The sequence below is a fragment of the Mustela nigripes genome, chromosome 9 (assembly GCF_022355385.1).
Source record: "Mustela nigripes isolate SB6536 chromosome 9, MUSNIG.SB6536, whole genome shotgun sequence".
NCBI classification, from domain to species: Eukaryota; Metazoa; Chordata; class Mammalia; order Carnivora; family Mustelidae; genus Mustela; species Mustela nigripes.
The window spans coordinates 2,342,963-2,351,609 of record NC_081565.1 but is presented as its reverse complement, the minus strand read 5'-3'; the positions used below and the strand labels follow the sequence as shown (position 1 = coordinate 2,351,609).

Here is an 8,647-nt window from a genome sequence, read left to right as displayed (position 1 = left end):
TGGCTGGCTGACTGGTTGGCTGGTTGGTTGGCTGGTTGCTCAGTTGGCTGGTTGGCTGGCTGGCTGGTTGGCTGGTTGGTTGGCTGGTTGCTCAGTTGGCTGGTTGGCTGGCTGGCTGGTTGGGTGTTTGGTTAGTTGGTTGGCTGGCTGGTCAGTCTTCAGCTGGTTGGTGGGTTGGTTGGCTGTTTGGCTAGTTGGCCGGCTCGTTGTTTGGTTGGTTGGCTATTTGGTTAGTTGGTTGGCTGGTTTGTCCATTCACTGTGCAGTGTTCCGCTCTGGGCTAATCTCTCTCCTCCCACCGTGATCATGGGTGACACCCTTCTCTCAAGAAGTTCACAGGCCAGGAGATGGCAGGTCCCTTGGGACATCTCCGGCTAGTCGAGTGGGGGAGGGCATGGTGTGTGCAGGCTGTGGTGTGGCGCTGGAGTGTCACGGTTTATAGTGGGGCCTCTTGCTCTCCTTGAACTTCATTAAGCAGAGGGGTTTCTTATGGACCCACTTTGACTTGCTGTAGTAACTCGAGGGAGGGAAGGGGCCTGAGACCAGTGTTGCTGGTGCTGCTGATTTTGGCCACCATTCATGGCTTTTGGGGACAGGCAGGTTCTGTCGGTGTGTCCCTTTGTAACAGGGAAACTGAGGCTCAGGGTGGTGGAGCTGCTGTTGGTTTTGGGGCATGTGAGTTACCTGGTTCCATGGTGTGTCGGTTTATTTAGTTCTGAGTCCTAAAGACTCCTGTCCCTGCCCCCAGGCAGGAAGTGTGTGCCCCTCTAGGGTGGGGGGCCAGTGCTCTGGAACCACTCAGGCCAGTGTAGTTGAGGCCTTGCCCAGAGTCTGGAATGTCGGGAGGGGTCGTGCAGAAAGGATGCAGACCTTCCACATGCTGGACTCCACGGAGACCCCGGAGAGTGTCGCTGCATGAACAAGGCCCCACGGCCCCGCAGTGACTGGTCCTACTTGTCCATTGCACAAAGCTGTTTGTACGTCTGATCCGGGGCAGTTCTGGCCCATGGCCACCCGGCCTCCTCTGCACGCCCCCCTGAGCGCTCCCTAGGTGCTGGGCCTGGGCAAGGCCATGGGTGCAGAGGGCCCCCTGCCAGTGTGACCCCAGCTGGCCCGATGGCAGCCCGCCCAGCCTCTGGGCCTCATGGAAGCAGGTGGGTTGAGCCTGTCCCTGCCAACACAGCCAGCTCCAGCCCCGTGGAATCTGGCGCCTGGTGCCATCCCCACCCCTTTCCTCCAGAACAAGGAGACAGATTACCTCTGAGGAAACTAAGACTAATCATCCGGTTTCCCATCATGCCTGCGGGCTCCACTGCTGGACCGGCTCCCGCTGGCAGCGCCCGCGCACACACAGCCCCGGCCACCCCCGCTGGCCTGGGCCATCCTCGCAGCTGGCCGCAGGACTCCCGTCTGTGCCCCGTTCGGTCTGTAACCCCTTGTGGAAGGATGCAGGCAGACGCAGATACGCTCCTTTGTTTTCACGAAGCCAGACGGAAAGCCAGGATGACCGAGGAGAGGAAGAAGGCGCCGAGGAGGCGCTGGGAGAAGCTGGACACGTGCCCTCCATGCCAGGCTGGCAGGAGGAGACCCCCGGCCTCCCGGTCGTGACAGGGGCTCCCGCTCCTCAGGGTGCTGGGGTCTTAGTCTGGGTCTGGAGCACCCGTGGTCTTTGGCACAGCGGGAGCCAGGTCTGCTCCATGAGGCTCAGTTGTGCCTCGACGGGGCGTCCCCGGGCTGCCCTGCTGGGTGGGTGGCTTACTACCTCGTGTGGCCCCAGACAAGCCAGAGGGACTTCCTCTGCTCCCCTAGGATGGCCGCCCTCCTGTCCACTTCTCCTGCAGGACTCCCTCCCATGTGCTCGGCCGTGCCAGCCGTCGCTCATGGAGGCCTGATGGGCAGTGGGACATCTTCCCAGGGGATGTGTGTGGGCTGAGGCTTCTCTTCTCGTCTGGGGAGTCCGCAGGCTGGCGCAGGTGTGCAGGTGCCCTTGGCCTAGGTGGTGGCACACAAGTGTGTTTGAGCCCCGGGGGGCACCTGGCCAGCCTTCGGCCATGGTGTGGGGTGGCATGGAGATGCCAGGGGTCTAGGCCCTAGGGTGGGCCCCGGCAAGAGGTGGAAGGTGGGAGGGTCCCAGCCTCGGGAGTGAGTTTCAGACCCGTCCCACCTCTGACGGTGCAGACCAGGAGAACTCCCCCCCCCCCCCGCCCATGGGGTTCCTCTGTAGGAATAGTGTGCTCTTAAATAGGGTGGTGTGGGCACACGGTGGGCGCTCAGGGCCTCAGCTGACCCCTCCCCAGGTCATGCAGGTGCGTGGTGGGTCCTCGGGCCCTTGCTGCCCTCCTGTCCCTCTTTGACCAGATGCGCTGCACTCGCTGCAGCCCCATTGTGCCTGTCACCTGCCGGGAGGAGGCCCTTCGGGGACGGAGTACGAGCTGTTGCCAGCTCAGCGAGGCTGACCCCCCCGCCCCCACCTGCTGCTCTCCTGTGGCCTTTCGGGGCCTGTGTGCGTCCTGGCTGCTGTCATCCCCTCACCGAGTCCCCATTTCCTGGGCCGTGCGGGGCAGCTGGATGGCCTGTGATGGCAGCTTGCGTGCTCCGACAGGACTCACACCTCTCCAGGGTGACAAGTGCAGCGGGGACCGAATGCCTCGGACATTTGCTGGGAGGAAAAGGCCGGTCAGGTTCCTGTGAGGACGCTCACGGGCCCTGAGGCTTTTCCCAAGGCTGAGCTGTGGCCTGGGGGCTTCTGGGCCCCAGGAGGCTGAGCAGGGATGCGGTGGCCGGCATTTCCCAAAAGCAGGGTGGGTGGGGCGTGGGGGCTGAGGACACCCTGCTTAGGAGCGAGAACTCGGGTTTGTGCGCACTGACTGAGTGAGGCTGGGCTGGGGGCGTCCTGCACTTGGCCCTGACCTGCTGACTGGCTCTGTGATGGGCTCGAGGTCCCCTCTGCTCCCGGCTGTCCGGGAGAACTTGAGGCTTTCAGTTCTTATCAGCTTTTTGCTCGTCCTTCCCCTCGCCTCGATGGCCCTCACCCTCCGCACGCTGCCGGGAAGGCGCGGTGAGGGCCAGGATGGGGTCAGCCCTCCCGCCTCCCGCCATCGTTGGGCTCTCGTGTTGGTTCACGGAAGGAGCACTCCCAGGGAGCACGTCCCGCACCCCGAATCCTTGCCCTCTGGGGCTGGTTGTGGGGGCAGGGGGAGGGCTCGGCCTGGTCCAGTGGTCGCATCTCAGGCTGATGCGGCCCCCACCGTGGCCAGGCTGCCCCAGGCCGCGCCTGCTCCCACCCCAGGGCTGGCCGTGTCCCTCGCCGTGTTCCTTCCCTTTCACGGAAGGTGGCAGGGAGGCTCAGGGTTAGAACCCACTTTCCCCAGGGCCGTGGCGCTGCTGGCTGGAGGAGCTGGGATCAGATCCTGTCTGCAGAGCCCTAATTCCAGGGCCCTCAGAGGGAAGGCGGCCTCGGGGGGAGCCTGTCCTGGCCGTCTGTCTAATCCAGGAGGCAGATGCCGCACAAGTGACTTGTACAAACAGTCACACAAGAAAGCTGCCTCCTTCAGCGGAAAACCTCCCCCAGGAGGCCGTGTCAGCAGGCCCTGAGCTCTCCCTTGGAAACTGAAAAACAGGCCAGAAGTGAGTGACTGGCATCGCGATGTGGAGCACCGCGGGCCCCGTGCCCGGCTTGCCCCCGTGGGAGACCGAGACTGACAGGTGGACAGGGATGCTGTAGAGAGGCCGGCGGAGGCCCGGCTGGAGGAGAGGGGACAGCAAGCCCCTGCCAGCTGTGGGCCCCGGCCAGGCAGGCCCTCATGTCTCTTCCTGCATGGGGCGCTCCAAGGCCCACAGGGCAGGGTGGGCAGAGCCAGGCTCAAATCCAGACCCCTCTAGCCACAAAAGTGCCTGAGTGGGGTCCAAGGGTGCTGAGGCCATGTGGGGGGTGGAACCCTGGAGGCTGGAGCAGGGTGTTCATGCTGTGCACTGCACAAGTGCAGGACTCTGTTCTCAGGGACCGTGGTGGAGTGGTCTGTGTAATGCCGTGGCCTTGGTGAGGTGGCAGCCAGTGAGAGCTGGGTCTTTCGGGCAGGCCCGGGCCCCGGTATTGATGTTGGCAGAGGAGTGAGGCTCGGTGATGGGAGCCACTGAAGGGTGTTCAGGGACCCGTGTTCCCAGCGTGGCAGCGAGCCTGGCCTGCCCTGAGGTGACAGTCCCGGGGTGGGGGAGGGGAAGGCCTTGGAGGTGGCCTGTCCAGCACGCGGGCCACCCCCTTTGTTCCCGTAGTTTGGTCACTGAAGAGGCATTTCAGTCACGGCCTCCAAAGGCTGTTTTTTCAACCCGGTGGGCCGGCCTCCTTGATGGGGCCACGGAGGGCCGGTGGGAGGGCCGCAGCGCCGGGCCGGGGGGCTCCGCCCGCCCCCTCACTGGTGTCCTTTCTGGGAGCGGAGGAGGGAACTCGCGGGGACAGAGCGAGGGCGGCCGCGTGGCTCTCCACCGACAGGCAGGGCAGCGCCCCGGGGGCGGCGGGGCCTCCTGCGGTCACGGCCGGGAGAGCAGAGGGACAGGACCCCGGGGCGTCGGCTCCCCTCCTGGAAGGTCGCCGCTGCGGCAGCCGTGGGGTCACCGCACGAGGTCGGAGGTGAACACGCTGTGCTTCGGGGAACCCGTCGTCGGTTCCGCGCGTCGCCTGTCGTGTGTCAGGCCGGTGGGGGTCAGAGGCCGGGTGGCCACGTTCTCCGCGCCGTGCGCCAGGCCGCTCTGCGATTTCGGGATGGTCATTCCCCTTCGCCGCACCTGCCCGTTTCCAGATACAGGGCCCTGGGCCTGTGGTGTCGTGGTTCCTTCTAGCTCTAAACTTAGACGGTTCTGAGCATTTTGAAGGTGGTCCTTGAGGGAACTCCTACGTTTTCTTTGGATGTGGACGACGTTGACTCTGCAGGGTGCAGAAACCCTCCTCCCCGCCCTCCCCCGCCTCTGGACTCATCCCACGAGGTCACGCAGGTCCCCCAGACGCCCGGCGGAGTTTGGCCCCAATCTCTGCCGGGAGGGCTCGCTGCTGGCAATGCGGGGCTGTGGCCTTTGCAGGGAGTTCTGGGGTTGGGGGGTCCTGGGCGTCCCAGCACAGGGACTGAGTCCCCGCAGCGTGGGGTCAGCATTGTTCCTGCTAGGTGCTGGGGAGGCTGCCTGCGTACCTCTTGCCTCCCAGCAGCCCTGCTGGGAACCGGGGGTCTAGAGTCTTCTGAGCCTGTGTCACGGGAGGGTCACGCTTTCCTGTCCCAGGGAGGGCAGGGGTGCAGATGGGGGCTGTGCAGGTGACCATGGGATGAAGAGGGACCAGCCCAGACCCACACCTGTCCCCAGGGATCTCCAAGCCCGGGGGCTGATGGAGCCCATCACTGTGGGGGACAGCGTGGAGGGTCGTCTGATGAGAGGGAGGTGCTGGGATGCCTCCACTCATCCCACCCGGGCCTGGGCTCTGGTGGCAGCCTGGGACCTGAGAAGGGACCCAGGGTCCCGGAGATCTGGCAGGTGGACGGGACGGCCCTGATGAGGACACCCTGACGGCAGAGGAGTGGTTTGCTCGGGCTTAGGGGCCCCAGGACTCGGGGTTGGAGGATAAGTCCCCTCCCACTGGGGCTCTGGTCATGAGTGGCCTGGTGGCATCCGGAAGCACCTTACGGTTGCAGGCCCGGAGAATAGGTTCTGATAACCCATGGCCTGCTCCCTGAGCCCTGGAGGCCATAGGAAGCCATCCTGCTGTTTGCCCATACATAGTGAGGTTCGAAAACACACGGGGCTTATGGAAAGGAAAGCAAAAACAAACAGTGAGAAGATGAGAAGGTCAGGACTTGGAGCCCGAGGCCAGCTCCCGCACAGCTGCCCTGTGGGGAAGTGGGGCTCTGTGCTGTGCCCTCGAGCCTCGCTGGCCTGGTGACCCTGTAACCTGCTGGCAGTCGCCAGGAAGGCCCTGGAGTCACCGCCAGGGGCTACCTTGGTGCCTCACATCCTGCAGCCGTGAAGTGGGGGCAGTGGCCCCTGGCAGCCCGGAGCCCTGCCGTTCCGGGCCCGGAGAGGCACCGGGCAGCCTGCTGGCTGGGGAGCGTGGAGTGCGCTTCTGGGGGCGGCAGAGGTTATCCGAGTAGGGTTGGTGGATGTGTGGCCCTTGGCCATGTTCCCGTCAGTGGTATAATGTGTCTCTGGGGCCTGGGCCTCCTGCCCCGGGTCGTTCTCATCTGTACCTGCTTGCCAGTAGGTCAGTCCCTGGATCCCAGCACACGGTAGCCCCAGGGGGGCGGTGAGCAGGGCAGGGTCTCAAAGGCGGGGGCCTGCTTTGCACACTGTGGCCTCAGGCACCTAAGTGGGCCCTGGGTGGGGGCTTCAGTTCCCCACTCTGTCCCCACTGGGCGGCGGGGACACGCAGAGTTGATGCCCGTCTGGCCGTCACCGAGGGAGGAGCAGAGACGGCTTGCTGCTTGTCCAGGAAACGTGCCCAGGGCAGCCTTTGCTGCTGGAGCCCGTGTCTCTGGCCTCAGTGAGGGGATGACCTCAAGACCTTCTCCCGGGTGGGGTGACATGGGGCTTACACTCAGGCACACCTGTCCCCAGAGCCGGCGTTGCTCCCCAGGGCCCTTCTCATCCTGATAGCGGCAGCAAGGGCTCAGGTGTCCTAAGAAACTGCCCTTCGAAGGGGAGGCTCCTGTGTCAATGGGAAGGAAAGTCCACGGAAGTCCTGTCCTTCCAGATGCCTCCCAGGCCCTTCCCACACCTTTTATACAACTTGGAAGTATTTTTTTTAGCTCTGGCACCAGGAGCCCCTGGCCGGCAGGAGGGGTGGCGTTAGGCCTGAATGGTCTGGTGGCCTTTTCAACTTGTTTAGCAGAGACCCATAAACATGTCCTGGAGGCTTCTGGAAAACAGCTCTCCGGTCAGCAAGTGAGAAAACAGGTTTACAGGCTGCCCATCTGGGAAGAGCATCACCAGCTAGTGGGATGCGTGCCCGAGGAGCCCCAGCCGGGATCTTTGATCCGTCCCCTGGCCACCGCCCGCCTTGGAACGGAATCTCAGAGATGAGCCAGAGCTTGGGGCCGTGTCACTGCGGCCGGTGAGCCGGCAGCTGGCATGGCCTGTCTCTTCCCACGGCCTGAGCCCAGGCCTGGCCTCTGCTGGCACCTGTGCCTGATGTCAGGTGACGGGCTTCGGCCAGGGCTGCAGGGGAGCCGGTGTGGGGGCGGCCTGGTGCCGAGTGCTTTGGAGGTACCCCTCACCATGCGTGGAGGGGCTGACTATAGCGTGTGCTGGCCAGGCCCTGGGTAGGAGCTGAGAGCCAACCCGGAAAATCACAGAGGCCACAAGAGGCCATGACCCTGTGCATGAGTGGAGGTCAGTCTGGACTGGGAGTGTCCTGGGTCCCCATGCTGTCCCTTCCTTAAGGGTCCCCACCCACCCCCATCTGTCCTTGGTTACAGTGACAGGTCTGCAGCTGAGCTGGGTGGTGGAAGTGACATTGCTGGGGGCAGAATTCTGGGGTCTGGGGAGCACGGTGTTCTCAGGGCCCGGCCCAGGCTGCCGTCCTCTCATCCTAGTGCGTCGCTTGTGGGGAGGGGGACCCAAAGGGGGCCGTCTGCACCTGCCAGGTCACCGTCCACTGCCCTGGATGCCATGGCCCGGCCTGGCTCCAGCTCTGCCCTCCCAGGCGAGGGGCCTCTGTCAGGGTCTTGCTGAATGAGCAGTGAGTGGGCACAGGCTTCGGGTCTCTACCCCCCTCCCACCCCCCAGCCCGGTTATCCTGAGCTCCAGGCACAGCTGCCGGCTGCAGAATTCCTAGGACTGGAGAAGGGGAAACCGATGCTGGGGGAGGGGTTTTTTCCTCCCTTCCAAATCCTCCCCCACTGTTAGAAAAGTGGGCTTTGCTCTTAAGCGAATCTCGGGCATGTACATGGTCACCCGTCTGGGGACTCTGCGTCAGCCTCGTGGTCATACCAGCAGTGGGGTCTGATTCTACTAACCCAAGTCACCCTGAATGTAAGGACAAACTTACTGGCTAATGTAGATGGACCCCCTTCAGGCATGGCTTGATCCAGGGGCTCAAGCCATGTGGCAGGAGTCAGTCTCTCCCTCCCAGGAGAGGGCAGCCTGCAGCTCCTAATTCAGTCTGTGGGTGGGGCCCCGGGCAGGTGTGGGGGAGTACTTCTCCTACCCCAGGGAAAGACTTGGAGGTGCTGTGCCCTGATTGGCCGGGTGGGGCTTAGGGGCCCAGCAGCATGGGCAGAGCCAGTCCTCACCCCCACACTCACCCCCACCGTGCAGACAGGTGGGTGCTGGCCCCTGGGCTCCCTGAAACCCAGGGCTGCTCCTGCTGCTTGTGTGGCCTAACAGTCCCACTCCAAGTTAATTTCCTCCGCCCGGACTCTTGGGTACTCTTGTTTGTAGTAATGGGAGCTGGGCTCTCCCCGTGAGATCTTTTTGGGGCAGGTGTGTGGATCCTGGATGTGGTCCTCAGAGCCTAGATGTCCCTGCTCTTCCTGATGTGAAGGAGGGAGCCACGGGCACAGGGGGGCCGGCTCTTGCTGGAGGACGTGCCCTGGCTCCGGTGGGAACGCCTGGGGCTCTGCAGCCCTTCTCTGAGGAGCCCCCGATGGAGGGTCCAGAACTTTCTGGA

At 63.8% G+C, this 8,647-nt stretch overlaps 1 protein-coding gene across 3 annotated transcripts in view; it reads left to right on the top strand.

Annotated features, from left to right (window-relative positions):
* The window catches only part of COL5A1 (collagen type V alpha 1 chain), a 136,708-nt gene that overhangs the window by 26,809 nt on the left and 101,252 nt on the right, over window positions 1-8,647 (top strand). The gene's annotated exons all lie outside the window — the stretch shown is intronic.